Source organism: Medicago sativa, chromosome 6 (genome assembly GCF_051527215.1).
Source record: "Medicago sativa cultivar Bolivia chromosome 6, Bolivia_mono, whole genome shotgun sequence".
Taxonomy (NCBI): Eukaryota; Viridiplantae; Streptophyta; class Magnoliopsida; order Fabales; family Fabaceae; genus Medicago; species Medicago sativa.
Window position 1 is genome coordinate 100570288 of NC_140754.1, and position 17966 is coordinate 100588253.

Consider the following 17966-nt stretch of genomic DNA (forward strand, 5'->3'; position numbering starts at 1 on the left):
ATCTTAGCGTGTGACAATTCGTTGGATAGGTAAACAACATAACTACGACTTCCATAGGATATTTTTACATTCTCTAAAAATTCAGCCAAAATGGAGGTTAAGAAAATCCCCTCGTTAATTTAGGACATTACTCATTTTCGACCCTTTTTTATAAGGAAGACCATAAAGTGGGCGGTTTGTATTGAATCTTAGCATGGGACAATTTGTTGGATAGGTAAACAACATAGCTGCGACTTCCATGGGATATTTTTGCATCTTTTAAAAATTCAGCCAAAATGGAGGTTAAGAAAATCTCCTCGTTAATTTGGGACATTACTCGTTTTCGACCCTTTTTTACTAGGAAGGCCATAATGTGGCCGATTTGCATTGAATCTTAGCGTGTGACAATTCGTTGGATATGTAAACAACATAACTATGACTTCCATGGGATATTTTTGCATTCTCTAAAAATTCAGCCAAAATGGGGGTTAAGAAAATATCCTCGTTAATTTGGGACATTACTCGTTTTCGACCCTTTTTTGGTAGGAAGGCCATAATGTGGCCGATTTGCATTGAATCTTAGCGTGTGACAATTCGTTGGATAGGTAAACAACATAACTACGACTTCCATGGGATATTTTTGCATTCTCTAAAAATTCAGCCAAAATGGGGGTTAAGAAAATATCCTCGTTAATTTTTGACATTACTCGTTTTCGACCCTTTTTTAGTAGGAAGGCCATAATGTGGCCGATTTGCATTGAATCTTAGCGTGTGACAATTCGTTGGATAGATAAACAACATAACTATGACTTCCATGGGATATTTTTGCATTCTCTAAAAATTCAGCCAAAATGGGGGTTAAGAAAATATCCTCATTAATTTGGGACATTACTCGTTTTCGACCCTTTTTTAGTAGGAAGGCCATAATGTGGCCGATTTGCATTGAATCTTAGCGTGTGACAATTTGTTGGATAGGTAAACAACATAACTACGACTTCCATGGGATATTTTTGCATTCTCTAAAAATTCAGCCAAAATGGGGGTTAAGAAAATATCCTCGTTAATTTGGGACATTACTCGTTTTCGACCCTTTTTTGGTAGGAAGGCCATAATGTGGCCGATTTGCATTGAATCTTAGCGTGTGACAATTCGTTGGATAGGTAAACAACATAACTACGACTTCCATGGGATATTTTTGCATTCTCTAAAAATTCAGCCAAAATGGGGGTTAAGAAAATATCCTCGTTAATTTTTGACATTACTCGTTTTCGACCCTTTTTTAGTAGGAAGGCCATAATGTGGCCGATTTGCATTGAATCTTAGCGTGTGACAATTCGTTGGATAGGTAAACAACATAACTACGACTTCCATGGGATATTTTTGCATTCTCTAAAAATTCAGCCAAAATGGAGGTTAAGAAAATCCCCTCGTTAATTTAGGACATTACTCGTTTTCGACCCTTTTTTATAAGGAAGGCCATAAAGTAGCCGGTTTGTATTGAATCTTAGCATGGGACAATTCGTTGGATAGGTAAACAACATAACTATGACTTCCATGGGATATTTTTGCATTCTCTAAAAATTCAGCCAAAATGGGGGTTAAGAAAATATCCTTGTTAATTTGGGACATTACTCGTTTTCGACCCTTTTTCAGTAGGAAGGCCATAATGTGGCCGATTTGCATTGAATCTTAGCGTGTGACAATTCGTTGGATAGGTAAACAACATAACTACGACTTCCATAGGATATTTTTACATTCTCTAAAAATTCAGCCAAAATGGAGGTTAAGAAAATCCCCTCGTTAATTTAGGACATTACTCATTTTCGACCCTTTTTTATAAGGAAGACCATAAAGTGGGCGGTTTGTATTGAATCTTAGCATGGGACAATTTGTTGGATAGGTAAACAACATAGCTGCGACTTCCATGGGATATTTTTGCATCTTTTAAAAATTCAGCCAAAATGGAGGTTAAGAAAATCTCCTCGTTAATTTGGGACATTACTCGTTTTCGACCCTTTTTCAGTAGGAAGGCCATAATGTGGCCGATTTGCATTGAATCTTAGCGTGTGACAATTCGTTGGATAGGTAAACAACATAATTACGACTTCCATAGGATATTTTTACATTCTCTAAAAATTCAGCCAAAATGGAGGTTAAGAAAATCCCCTCGTTAATTTAGGACATTACTCATTTTCGACCCTTTTTTATAAGGAAGACCATAAAGTGGGCGGTTTGTATTGAATCTTAGCATGGGACAATTTGTTGGATAGGTAAACAACATAGCTGCGACTTCCATGGGATATTTTTGCATCTTTTAAAAATTCAGCCAAAATGGAGGTTAAGAAAATCTCCTCGTTAATTTGGGACATTACTCGTTTTCGACCCTTTTTTACTAGGAAGGCCATAATGTGGCCGATTTGCATTGAATCTTAGCGTGTGACAATTCGTTGGATAGGTAAACAACATAACTACGACTTCCATGGGATATTTTTGCATTCTCTAAAAATTCAGCCAAAATGGAGGTTAAGAAAATCCCCTCGTTAATTTAGGACATTACTCGTTTTCGACCCTTTTTTATAAGGAAGGCCATAAAGTGGCCGGTTTGTATTGAATCTTAGCATGGGACAATTCGTTGGATAGGTAAACAACATAACTATGACTTCCATGGGATATTTTTGCATTCTCTAAAAATTCAGCCAAAATGGGGGTTTAGAAAATATCCTTGTTAATTTGGGACATTACTCGTTTTCGACCCTTTTTTAGTAGGAAGGCCATAATGTGGCCGATTTGCATTGAATCTTAGCGTGTGACAATTCGTTGGATAGGTAAACAACATAACTACGACTTCCATAGGATATTTTTACATTCTCTAAAAATTCAGCCAAAATGGAGGTTAAGAAAATCCCCTCGTTAATTTAGGACATTACTCATTTTCGACCCTTTTTTATAAGGAAGACCATAAAGTGGGCGGTTTGTATTGAATCTTAGCATGGGACAATTTGTTGGATAGGTAAACAACATAGCTGCGACTTCCATGGGATATTTTTGCATCTTTTAAAAATTCAGCCAAAATGGAGGTTAAGAAAATCTCCTCGTTAATTTGGGACATTACTCGTTTTCGACCCTTTTTTACTAGGAAGGCCATAATGTGGCCGATTTGCATTGAATCTTAGCGTGTGACAATTCGTTGGATATGTAAACAACATAACTATGACTTCCATGGGATATTTTTGCATTCTCTAAAAATTCAGCCAAAATGGGGGTTAAGAAAATATCCTCGTTAATTTGGGACATTACTCGTTTTCGACCCTTTTTTGGTAGGAAGGCCATAATGTGGCCGATTTGCATTGAATCTTAGCGTGTGACAATTCGTTGGATAGGTAAACAACATAACTACGACTTCCATGGGATATTTTTGCATTCTCTAAAAATTCAGCCAAAATGGGGGTTAAGAAAATATCCTCGTTAATTTTTGACATTACTCGTTTTCGACCCTTTTTTAGTAGGAAGGCCATAATGTGGCCGATTTGCATTGAATCTTAGCGTGTGACAATTCGTTGGATAGATAAACAACATAACTATGACTTCCATGGGATATTTTTGCATTCTCTAAAAATTCAGCCAAAATGGGGGTTAAGAAAATATCCTCATTAATTTGGGACATTACTCGTTTTCGACCCTTTTTTAGTAGGAAGGCCATAATGTGGCCGATTTGCATTGAATCTTAGCGTGTGACAATTTGTTGGATAGGTAAACAACATAACTACGACTTCCATGGGATATTTTTGCATTCTCTAAAAATTCAGCCAAAATGGGGGTTAAGAAAATATCCTCGTTAATTTGGGACATTACTCGTTTTCGACCCTTTTTTGGTAGGAAGGCCATAATGTGGCCGATTTGCATTGAATCTTAGCGTGTGACAATTCGTTGGATAGGTAAACAACATAACTACGACTTCCATGGGATATTTTTGCATTCTCTAAAAATTCAGCCAAAATGGGGGTTAAGAAAATATCCTCGTTAATTTTTGACATTACTCGTTTTCGACCCTTTTTTAGTAGGAAGGCCATAATGTGGCCGATTTGCATTGAATCTTAGCGTGTGACAATTCGTTGGATAGGTAAACAACATAACTACGACTTCCATGGGATATTTTTGCATTCTCTAAAAATTCAGCCAAAATGGAGGTTAAGAAAATCCCCTCGTTAATTTAGGACATTACTCGTTTTCGACCCTTTTTTATAAGGAAGGCCATAAAGTGGCCGGTTTGTATTGAATCTTAGCATGGGACAATTCGTTGGATAGGTAAACAACATAACTATGACTTCCATGGGATATTTTTGCATTCTCTAAAAATTCAGCCAAAATGGGGGTTAAGAAAATATCCTTGTTAATTTGGGACATTACTCGTTTTCGACCCTTTTTCAGTAGGAAGGCCATAATGTGGCCGATTTGCATTGAATCTTAGCGTGTGACAATTCGTTGGATAGGTAAACAACATAACTACGACTTCCATAGGATATTTTTACATTCTCTAAAAATTCAGCCAAAATGGAGGTTAAGAAAATCCCCTCGTTAATTTAGGACATTACTCATTTTCGACCCTTTTTTATAAGGAAGACCATAAAGTGGGCGGTTTGTATTGAATCTTAGCATGGGACAATTTGTTGGATAGGTAAACAACATAGCTGCGACTTCCATGGGATATTTTTGCATCTTTTAAAAATTCAGCCAAAATGGAGGTTAAGAAAATCTCCTCGTTAATTTGGGACATTACTCGTTTTCGACCCTTTTTCAGTAGGAAGGCCATAATGTGGCCGATTTGCATTGAATCTTAGCGTGTGACAATTCGTTGGATAGGTAAACAACATAATTACGACTTCCATAGGATATTTTTACATTCTCTAAAAATTCAGCCAAAATGGAGGTTAAGAAAATCCCCTCGTTAATTTAGGACATTACTCATTTTCGACCCTTTTTTATAAGGAAGACCATAAAGTGGGCGGTTTGTATTGAATCTTAGCATGGGACAATTTGTTGGATAGGTAAACAACATAGCTGCGACTTCCATGGGATATTTTTGCATCTTTTAAAAATTCAGCCAAAATGGAGGTTAAGAAAATCTCCTCGTTAATTTGGGACATTACTCGTTTTCGACCCTTTTTTACTAGGAAGGCCATAATGTGGCCGATTTGCATTGAATCTTAGCGTGTGACAATTCGTTGGATATGTAAACAACATAACTATGACTTCCATGGGATATTTTTGCATTCTCTAAAAATTCAGCCAAAATGGGGGTTAAGAAAATATCCTCGTTAATTTGGGACATTACTCGTTTTCGACCCTTTTTTGGTAGGAAGGCCATAATGTGGCCGATTTGCATTGAATCTTAGCGTGTGACAATTCGTTGGATAGGTAAACAACATAACTACGACTTCCATGGGATATTTTTGCATTCTCTAAAAATTCAGCCAAAATGGGGGTTAAGAAAATATCCTCGTTAATTTTTGACATTACTCGTTTTCGACCCTTTTTTAGTAGGAAGGCCATAATGTGGCCGATTTGCATTGAATCTTAGCGTGTGACAATTCGTTGGATAGATAAACAACATAACTATGACTTCCATGGGATATTTTTGCATTCTCTAAAAATTCAGCCAAAATGGGGGTTAAGAAAATATCCTCATTAATTTGGGACATTACTCGTTTTCGACCCTTTTTTAGTAGGAAGGCCATAATGTGGCCGATTTGCATTGAATCTTAGCGTGTGACAATTTGTTGGATAGGTAAACAACATAACTACGACTTCCATGGGATATTTTTGCATTCTCTAAAAATTCAGCCAAAATGGGGGTTAAGAAAATATCCTCGTTAATTTGGGACATTACTCGTTTTCGACCCTTTTTTAGTAGGAAGGCCATAATGTGGCCGATTTGCATTGAATCTTAGCGTGTGACAATTCGTTGGATAGGTAAACAACATAACTACGACTTCCATGGGATATTTTTGCATTCTCTAAAAATTCAGCCAAAATGGAGGTTAAGAAAATCCCCTCGTTAATTTAGGACATTACTCGTTTTCGACCCTTTTTTATAAGGAAGGCCATAAAGTGGCCGGTTTGTATTGAATCTTAGCATGGGACAATTCGTTGGATAGGTAAACAACATAACTATGACTTCCATGGGATATTTTTGCATTCTCTAAAAATTCAGCCAAAATGGGGGTTAAGAAAATATCCTTGTTAATTTGGGACATTACTCGTTTTCGACCCTTTTTCAGTAGGAAGGCCATAATGTGGCCGATTTGCATTGAATCTTAGCGTGTGACAATTCGTTGGATAGGTAAACAACATAACTACGACTTCCATAGGATATTTTTACATTCTCTAAAAATTCAGCCAAAATGGAGGTTAAGAAAATCCCCTCGTTAATTTAGGACATTACTCATTTTCGACCCTTTTTTATAAGGAAGACCATAAAGTGGGCGGTTTGTATTGAATCTTAGCATGGGACAATTTGTTGGATAGGTAAACAACATAGCTGCGACTTCCATGGGATATTTTTGCATCTTTTAAAAATTCAGCCAAAATGGAGGTTAAGAAAATCTCCTCGTTAATTTGGGACATTACTCGTTTTCGACCCTTTTTTACTAGGAAGGCCATAATGTGGCCGATTTGCATTGAATCTTAGCGTGTGACAATTCGTTGGATAGGTAAACAACATAACTATGACTTCCATGGGATATTTTTGCATTCTCTAAAAATTCAGCCAAAATGGGGGTTAAGAAAATATCCTCGTTAATTTGGGACATTACTCGTTTTCGACCCTTTTTTGGTAGGAAGGCCATAATGTGGCCGATTTGCATTGAATCTTAGCGTGTGACAATTCGTTGGATAGGTAAACAACATAACTACGACTTCCATGGGATATTTTTGCATTCTCTAAAAATTCAGCCAAAATGGGGGTTAAGAAAATATCCTCGTTAATTTGGGACATTACTCGTTTTCGACCCTTTTTTAGTAGGAAGGCCATAATGTGGCCGATTTGCATTGAATCTTAGCGTGTGACAATTCGTTGGATAGGTAAACAACATAACTACGACTTCCATGGGATATTTTTGCATTCTCTAACAATTCAGCCAAAATGGGGGTTAAGAAAATATCCTCGTTAATTTGGAACATTACTCGTTTTCGACCCTTTTTTAGTAGGAAGGCCATAATGTGGCCGATTTGCATTGAATCTTAGCGTGTGACAATTCGTTGGATAGGTAAACAACATAACTACGACTTCCATGGGATATTTTTGCATTCTCTAAAAATTCAGCCAAAATGGAGGTTAAGAAAATCCCCTCGTTAATTTAGGACATTACTCGTTTTCGACCCTTTTTTATAAGGAAGGCCATAAAGTGGCCGGTTTGTATTGAATCTTAGCATGGGACAATTCGTTGGATAGGTAAACAACATAACTATGACTTCCATGGGATATTTTTGCATTCTCTAAAAATTCAGCCAAAATGGGGGTTAAGAAAATATCCTTGTTAATTTGGGACATTACTCGTTTTCGACCCTTTTTTAGTAGGAAGGCCATAATGTGGCCGATTTGCATTGAATCTTAGCGTGTGACAATTCGTTGGATAGGTAAACAACATAACTACGACTTCCATGGGATATTTTTACATTCTCTAAAAATTCAGCCAAAATGGAGGTTAAGAAAATCCCCTCGTTAATTTAGGACATTACTCATTTTCGACCCTTTTTTATAAGGAAGACCATAAAGTGGGCGGTTTGTATTGAATCTTAGCATGGGACAATTTGTTGGATAGGTAAACAACATAGCTGCGACTTCCATGGGATATTTTTGCATCTTTTAAAAATTCAGCCAAAATGGAGGTTAAGAAAATCTCCTCGTTAATTTGGGACATTACTCGTTTTCGACCCTTTTTTACTAGGAAGGCCATAATGTGGCCGATTTGCATTGAATCTTAGCGTGTGACAATTCGTTGGATATGTAAACAACATAACTATGACTTCCATGGGATATTTTTGCATTCTCTAAAAATTCAGCCAAAATGGGGGTTAAGAAAATATCCTCGTTAATTTGGGACATTACTCGTTTTCGACCCTTTTTTAGTCGGAAGGCCATAATGTGGCCGATTTGCATTGAATCTTAGCGTGTGACAATTCGTTGGATAGGTAAACAGCATAACTACGACTTCCATGGGATATTTTTGCATTCTCTAAAAATTCAGCCAAAATGGGGGTTAAGAAAATATCCTCGTTAATTTTTGACATTACTCGTTTTCGACCCTTTTTTAGTAGGAAGGCCATAATGTGGCCGATTTGCATTGAATCTTAGCGTGTGACAATTCGTTGGATAGGTAAACAACATAACTATGACTTCCATGGGATATTTTTGCATTCTCTAAAAATTCAGCCAAAATGGGGTTTAAGAAAATATCCTCGTTAATTTGGGACATTACTCGTTTTCGACCCTTTTTTAGTAGGAAGGCCATAATGTGGCCGATTTGCATTGAATCTTAGCGTGTGACAATTCGTTGGATAGGTAAACAACATAACTACGACTTCCATGGGATATTTTTGCATTCTCTAAAAATTCAGCCAAAATGGGGGTTAAGAAAATATCCTCGTTAATTTGCGACATTACTCGTTTTCGACCCTTTTTTAGTAGGAAGGCCATAATGTGGCCGATTTGCATTGAATCTTAGCATGGGACAATTCGTTGGATAGGTAAACAACATAGCTACGACTTCCATGGGATATTTTTGCATTTTTTAAAAATTCAGCCAAAATGGAGGTTAAGAAAATCTCCTCGTTAATTTGGGACATTACTCGTTTTCGACCCATTTTTACTAGGAAGGCCATAATGTGGCCGATTTGCATTGAATCTTAGCGTGTGACTATTCGTTGGATAGGTAAACAACATAACTATGACTTCCATGGGATATTTTTGCATTCTCTAAAAATTCAGCCAAAATGGGGGTTAAGAAAATATCCTTGTTAATTTGGGACATTACTCGTTTTCGACCCTTTTTTAGTAGGAAGGCCATAATGTGGCCGATTTGCATTGAATCTTAGCGTGTGACAATTCGTTGGATAGGTAAACAACATAACTACGACTTCCATGAGATATTTTTGCATTCTCTAAAAATTCAGCCAAAATGGAGGTTAAGAAAATCCCCTCGTTAATTTAGGACATTACTCGTTTTCGACCCTTTTTTATAAGGAAGGCCATAATGTGGCCGATTTGCATTGAATCTTAGCGTGTGACAATTCGTTGGATAGGTAAACAACATACCTACGACTTCCATGGGATATTTTTGCATTCTCTAAAAATTCAGCCAAAATGGGGGTTAAGAAAATATCCTCGTTAATTTGGGACATTACTCGTTTTCGACCCTTTTTTAGTAGGAAGGCCATAATGTGGCCGATTTGCATTGAATCTTAGCGTGTGACAATTCGTTGGATAGGTAAACAACATAACTACGACTTCCATGGGATATTTTTGCATTCTCTAAAAATTCAGCCAAAATGGGGGTTAAGAAAATATCCTCGTTAATTTGGGACATTACTCGTTTTCGACCCTTTTTTAGTAGGAAGGCCATAATGTGGCCGATTTGCATTGAATCTTAGCGTGTGACAATTCGTTGGATAGGTAAACAGCATAACTACGACTTCCATGGGATATTTTTGCATTCTCTAAAAATTCAGCCAAAATGGGGGTTAAGAAAATATCCTCGTTAATTTTTGACATTACTCGTTTTCGACCCTTTTTTAGTAGGAAGGCCATAATGTGGCCGATTTGCATTGAATCTTAGCGTGTGACAATTCGTTGGATAGGTAAACAACATAACTATGACTTCCATGGGATATTTTTGCATTCTCTAAAAATTCAGCCAAAATGGGGGTTAAGAAAATATCCTCGTTAATTTGGGACATTACTCGTTTTCGACCCTTTTTTAGTAGGAAGGCCATAATGTGGCCGATTTGCATTGAATCTTAGGGTGTGACAATTCGTTGGATAGGTAAACAACATAACTACGACTTCCATGGGATATTTTTGCATTCTCTAAAAATTCAGCAAAAATGGGGGTTAAGAAAATATCCTCGTTAATTTGGGACATTACTCGTTTTCGACCCTTTTTTAGTAGGAAGGCCATAATGTGGCCGATTTGCATTGAATCTTAGCATGGGACAATTCGTTGGATAGGTAAACAACATAGCTACGACTTCCATGGGATATTTTTGCATTTTTTAAAAATTCAGCCAAAATGGAGGTTAAGAAAATCTCCTCGTTAATTTGGGACATTACTCGTTTTCGACCCATTTTTACTAGGAAGGCCATAATGTGGCCGATTTGCATTGAATCTTAGCGTGTGACTATTCGTTGGATAGGTAAACAACATAACTATGACTTCCATGGGATATTTTTGCATTCTCTAAAAATTCAGCCAAAATGGGGGTTAAGAAAATATCCTTGTTAATTTGGGACATTACTCGTTTTCGACCCTTTTTTAGTAGGAAGGCCATAATGTGGCCGATTTGCATTGAATCTTAGCGTGTGACAATTCGTTGGATAGGTAAACAACATAACTACGACTTCCATGGGATATTTTTGCATTCTCTAAAAATTCAGCCAAAATGGAGGTTAAGAAAATCCCCTCGTTAATTTAGGACATTACTCGTTTTCGACCCTTTTTTATAAGGAAGGCCATAATGTGGCCGATTTGCATTGAATCTTAGCGTGTGACAATTCGTTGGATAGGTAAACAACATACCTACGACTTCCATGGGAAATTTTTGCATTCTCTAAAAATTCAGCCAAAATGGGGGTTAAGAAAATATCCTCGTTAATTTGGGACATTACTCGTTTTCGACCCTTTTTTAGTAGGAAGGCCATAATGTGGCCGATTTGCATTGAATCTTAGCGTGTGACAATTCGTTGGATAGGTAAACAACATAACTACGACTTCCATGGGATATTTTTGCATTCTCTAAAAATTCAGCCAAAATGGGGGTTAAGAAAATATCCTCGTTAATTTGGGACATTACTCGTTTTCGACCCTTTTTTAGTAGGAAGGCCATAATGTGGCCGATTTGCATTGAATCTTAGCGTGTGACAATTCGTTGGATAGGTAAACAGCATAACTACGACTTCCATGGGATATTTTTGCATTCTCTAAAAATTCAGCCAAAATGGGGGTTAAGAAAATATCCTCGTTAATTTTTGACATTACTCGTTTTCGACCCTTTTTTAGTAGGAAGGCCATAATGTGGCCGATTTGCATTGAATCTTAGCGTGTGACAATTCGTTGGATAGGTAAACAACATAACTATGACTTCCATGGGATATTTTTGCATTCTCTAAAAATTCAGCCAAAATGGGGGTTAAGAAAATATCCTCGTTAATTTGGGACATTACTCGTTTTTGACCCTTTTTTAGTAGGAAGGCCATAATGTGGCCGATTTGCATTGAATCTTAGGGTGTGACAATTCGTTGGATAGGTAAACAACATAACTACGACTTCCATGGGATATTTTTGCATTCTCTAAAAATTCAGCAAAAATGGGGGTTAAGAAAATATCCTCGTTAATTTGGGACATTACTCGTTTTCGACCCTTTTTTAGTAGGAAGGCCATAATGTGGCCGATTTGCATTGAATCTTAGCATGGGACAATTCGTTGGATAGGTAAACAACATAGCTACGACTTCCATGGGATATTTTTGCATTTTTTAAAAATTCAGCCAAAATGGAGGTTAAGAAAATCTCCTCGTTAATTTGGGACATTACTCGTTTTCGACCCATTTTTACTAGGAAGGCCATAATGTGGCCGATTTGCATTGAATCTTAGCGTGTGACTATTCGTTGGATAGGTAAACAACATAACTATGACTTCCATGGGATATTTTTGCATTCTCTAAAAATTCAGCCAAAATGGGGGTTAAGAAAATATCCTTGTTAATTTGGGACATTACTCGTTTTCGACCCTTTTTTAGTAGGAAGGCCATAATGTGGCCGATTTGCATTGAATCTTAGCGTGTGACAATTCGTTGGATAGGTAAACAACATAACTACGACTTCCATGGGATATTTTTGCATTCTCTAAAAATTCAGCCAAAATGGAGGTTAAGAAAATCCCCTCGTTAATTTAGGACATTACTCGTTTTCGACCCTTTTTTATAAGGAAGGCCATAAAGTGGGCGGTTTGTATTGAATCTTAGCATGGGACAATTTGTTGGATAGGTAAACAACATAGCTACGACTTCCATGGGATATTTTTGCATTTTTTAAAAATTCAGCCAAAATGGAGGTTAAGAAAATCTCCTCGTTAATTTGGGACATTACTCGTTTTCGACCCATTTTTACTAGGAAGGCCATAATGTGGCCGATTTGCATTGAATCTTAGCGTGTGACTATTCGTTGGATAGGTAAACAACATAACTATGACTTCCATGGGATATTTTTGCATTCTCTAAAAATTCAGCCAAAATGGGGGTTAAGAAAATATCCTTGTTAATTTGGGACATTACTCGTTTTCGACCCTTTTTTAGTAGGAAGGCCATAATGTGGCCGATTTGCATTGAATCTTAGCGTGTGACAATTCGTTGGATAGGTAAACAACATAACTACGACTTCCATGGGATATTTTTGCATTCTCTAAAAATTCAGCCAAAATGGAGGTTAAGAAAATCCCCTCGTTAATTTAGGACATTACTCGTTTTCGACCCTTTTTTATAAGGAAGGCCATAAAGTGGGCGGTTTGTATTGAATCTTAGCATGGGACAATTTGTTGGATAGGTAAACAACATAGCTACGACTTCCATGGGATATTTTTGCATTTTTTAAAAATTCAGCCAAAATGGAGGTTAAGAAAATCTCCTCGTTAATTTGGGACATTACTCGTTTTCGACCCTTTTTTACTAGGAAGGCCATAATGTGGCCGATTTGCATTGAATCTTAGCGTGTGACAATTCGTTGGATAGGTAAACAACATAACTATGACTTCCATGGGATATTTTTGCATTCTCTAAAAATTAAGCCAAAATGGGGGTTAAGAAAATATCCTCGTTAATTTGGGACATTACTCGTTTTCGACCCTTTTTTGGTAGGAAGGCCATAATGTGGCCGATTTGCATTGAATCTTAGCGTGTGACAATTCGTTGGATAGGTAAACAACATAACTACGACTTCCATGGGATATTTTTGCATTCTCTAAAAATTCAGCCAAAATGGGGGTTAAGAAAATATCCTCGTTAATTTGGGACATTACTCGTTTTCGACCCTTTTTTAGTAGGAAGGCCATAATGTGGCCGATTTGCATTGAATCTTAGCGTGTGACAATTCGTTGGATAGGTAAACAACATAACTACGACTTCCATGGGATATTTTTGCATTCTCTAAAAATTCAGCCAAAATGGGGGTTAAGAAAATATCCTCGTTAATTTGGGACATTACTCGTTTTCGACCCTTTTTTAGTAGGAAGGCCATAATGTGGCCGATTTGCATTGAATCTTAGCGTGTGACAATTCGTTGGATAGGTAAACAACATAACTACGACTTCCATGGGATATTTTTGCATTCTCTAAAAATTCAGCCAAAATGGAGGTTAAGAAAATCCCCTCGTTAATTTAGGACATTACTCGTTTTCGACCCTTTTTTATAAGGAAGGCCATAAAGTGGCCGGTTTGTATTGAATCTTAGCATGGGACAATTCGTTGGATAGGTAAACAACATAACTATGACTTCCATGGGATATTTTTGCATTCTCTAAAAATTCAGCCAAAATGGGGGTTAAGAAAATATCCTTGTTAATTTGGGACATTACTCGTTTTCGACCCTTTTTTAGTAGGAAGGCCATAATGTGGCCGATTTGCATTGAATCTTAGCGTGTGACAATTCGTTGGATAGGTAAACAACATAACTACGACTTCCATGGGATATTTTTACATTCCCTAAAAATTCAGCCAAAATGGAGGTTAAGAAAATCCCCTCGTTAATTTAGGACATTACTCATTTTCGACCCTTTTTTATAAGTAAGACCATAAAGTGGGCGGTTTGTATTGAATCTTAGCATGGGACAATTTGTTGGATAGGTAAACAACATAGCTGCGACTTCCATGGGATATTTTTGCATCTTTTAAAAATTCAGCCAAAATGGAGGTTAAGAAAATCTCCTCGTTAATTTGGGACATTACTCGTTTTCGACCCTTTTTTACTAGGAAGGCCATAATGTGGCCGATTTGCATTGAATCTTAGCGTGTGACAATTCGTTGGATATGTAAACAACATAACTATGACTTCCATGGGATATTTTTGCATTCTCTAAAAATTCAGCCAAAATGGGGGTTAAGAAAATATCCTCGTTAATTTGGGACATTACTCGTTTTCGACCCTTTTTTAGTAGGAAGGCCATAATGTGGCCGATTTGCATTGAATCTTAGCGTGTGACGATTCGTTGGATAGGTAAACAGCATAACTACGACTTCCATGGGATATTTTTGCATTCTCTAAAAATTCAGCCAAAATGGAGGTTAAGAAAATCTCCTCGTTAATTTGGGACATTACTCGTTTTGGACCCTTTTTTAGTAGGAAGGCCATAATGTGGCCGATTTGCATTGAATCTTGGCGTGTGACAATTCGTTGGATAGGTAAACAACATAACTACGACTTCCATGGGATATTTTTGCATTCTCTAAAAATTTAGCCAAAATGGAGGTTAAGAAAATCCCCTCGTTAATTTAGGACATTACTCGTTTTCGACCCTTTTTTATAAGGAAGGCCATAAAGTGGGCGGTTTGTATTGAATCTTAGCATGGGACAATTTGTTGGATAGGTAAACAACATAGCTACGACTTCCATGGGATATTTTTGCATTTTTTAAAAATTCAGCCAAAATGGAGGTTAAGAAAATCTCCTCGTTAATTTGGGACATTACTCGTTTTCGACCCTTTTTTACTAGGAAGGCCATAATGTGGCCGATTTGCATTGAATCTTAGCGTGTGACAATTCGTTGGATAGGTAAACAACATAACTATGACTTCCATGGGATATTTTTGCATTCTCTAAAAATTAAGCCAAAATGGGGGTTAAGAAAATATCCTCGTTAATTTGGGACATTACTCGTTTTCGACCCTTTTTTGGTAGGAAGGCCATAATGTGGCCGATTTGCATTGAATCTTAGCGTGTGACAATTCGTTGGATAGGTAAACAACATAACTACGACTTCCATGGGATATTTTTGCATTCTCTAAAAATTCAGCCAAAATGGGGGTTAAGAAAATATCCTCGTTAATTTGGGACATTACTCGTTTTCGACCCTTTTTTAGTAGGAAGGCCATAATGTGGCCGATTTGCATTGAATCTTAGCGTGTGACAATTCGTTGGATAGGTAAACAACATAACTACGACTTCCATGGGATATTTTTGCATTCTCTAAAAATTCAGCCAAAATGGGGGTTAAGAAAATATCCTCGTTAATTTGGGACATTACTCGTTTTCGACCCTTTTTTAGTAGGAAGGCCATAATGTGGCCGATTTGCATTGAATCTTAGCGTGTGACAATTCGTTGGATAGGTAAACAACATAACTACGACTTCCATGGGATATTTTTGCATTCTCTAAAAATTCAGCCAAAATGGAGGTTAAGAAAATCCCCTCGTTAATTTAGGACATTACTCGTTTTCGACCCTTTTTTATAAGGAAGGCCATAAAGTGGCCGGTTTGTATTGAATCTTAGCATGGGACAATTCGTTGGATAGGTAAACAACATAACTATGACTTCCATGGGATATTTTTGCATTCTCTAAAAATTCAGCCAAAATGGGGGTTAAGAAAATATCCTTGTTAATTTGGGACATTACTCGTTTTCGACCCTTTTTTAGTAGGAAGGCCATAATGTGGCCGATTTGCATTGAATCTTAGCGTGTGACAATTCGTTGGATAGGTAAACAACATAACTACGACTTCCATGGGATATTTTTACATTCCCTAAAAATTCAGCCAAAATGGAGGTTAAGAAAATCCCCTCGTTAATTTAGGACATTACTCATTTTCGACCCTTTTTTATAAGGAAGGCCATAAAGTGGCCGGTTTGTATTGAATCTTAGCATGGGACAATTCGTTGGATAGGTAAACAACATAACTATGACTTCCATGGGATATTTTTGCATTCTCTAAAAATTCAGCCAAAATGGGGGTTAAGAAAATATCCTTGTTAATTTGGGACATTACTCGTTTTCGACCCTTTTTTAGTAGGAAGGCCATAATGTGGCCGATTTGCATTGAATCTTAGCGTGTGACAATTCGTTGGATAGGTAAACAACATAACTACGACTTCCATGGGATATTTTTACATTCCCTAAAAATTCAGCCAAAATGGAGGTTAAGAAAATCCCCTCGTTAATTTAGGACATTACTCATTTTCGACCCTTTTTTATAAGTAAGACCATAAAGTGGGCGGTTTGTATTGAATCTTAGCATGGGACAATTTGTTGGATAGGTAAACAACATAGCTGCGACTTCCATGGGATATTTTTGCATCTTTTAAAAATTCAGCCAAAATGGAGGTTAAGAAAATCTCCTCGTTAATTTGGGACATTACTCGTTTTCGACCCTTTTTTACTAGGAAGGCCATAATGTGGCCGATTTGCATTGAATCTTAGCGTGTGACAATTCGTTGGATATGTAAACAACATAACTATGACTTCCATGGGATATTTTTGCATTCTCTAAAAATTCAGCCAAAATGGGGGTTAAGAAAATATCCTCGTTAATTTGGGACATTACTCGTTTTCGACCCTTTTTTAGTAGGAAGGCCATAATGTGGCCGATTTGCATTGAATCTTAGCGTGTGACGATTCGTTGGATAGGTAAACAGCATAACTACGACTTCCATGGGATATTTTTGCATTCTCTAAAAATTCAGCCAAAATGGAGGTTAAGAAAATCTCCTCGTTAATTTGGGACATTACTCGTTTTGGACCCTTTTTTAGTAGGAAGGCCATAATGTGGCCGATTTGCATTGAATCTTGGCGTGTGACAATTCGTTGGATAGGTAAACAACATAACTACGACTTCCATGGGATATTTTTGCATTCTCTAAAAATTTAGCCAAAATGGAGGTTAAGAAAATCCCCTCGTTAATTTAGGACATTACTCGTTTTCGACCCTTTTTTATAAGGAAGGCCATAAAGTGGGCGGTTTGTATTGAATCTTAGCATGGGACAATTTGTTGGATAGGTAAACAACATAGCTACGACTTCCATGGGATATTTTTGCATTTTTTAAAAATTCAGCCAAAATGGAGGTTAAGAAAATCTCCTCGTTAATTTGGGACATTACTCGTTTTCGACCCTTTTTTACTAGGAAGGCCATAATGTGGCCGATTTGCATTGAATCTTAGCGTGTGACAATTCGTTGGATAGGTAAACAACATAACTATGACTTCCATGGGATATTTTTGCATTCTCTAAAAATTAAGCCAAAATGGGGGTTAAGAAAATATCCTCGTTAATTTGGGACATTACTCGTTTTCGACCCTTTTTTGGTAGGAAGGCCATAATGTGGCCGATTTGCATTGAATCTTAGCGTGTGACAATTCGTTGGATAGGTAAACAACATAACTACGACTTCCATGGGATATTTTTGCATTCTCTAAAAATTCAGCCAAAATGGGGGTTAAGAAAATATCCTCGTTAATTTGGGACATTACTCGTTTTCGACCCTTTTTTAGTAGGAAGGCCATAATGTGGCCGATTTGCATTGAATCTTAGCGTGTGACAATTCGTTGGATAGGTAAACAACATAACTACGACTTCCATGGGATATTTTTGCATTCTCTAAAAATTCAGCCAAAATGGGGGTTAAGAAAATATCCTCGTTAATTTGGGACATTACTCGTTTTCGACCCTTTTTTAGTAGGAAGGCCATAATGTGGCCGATTTGCATTGAATCTTAGCGTGTGACAATTCG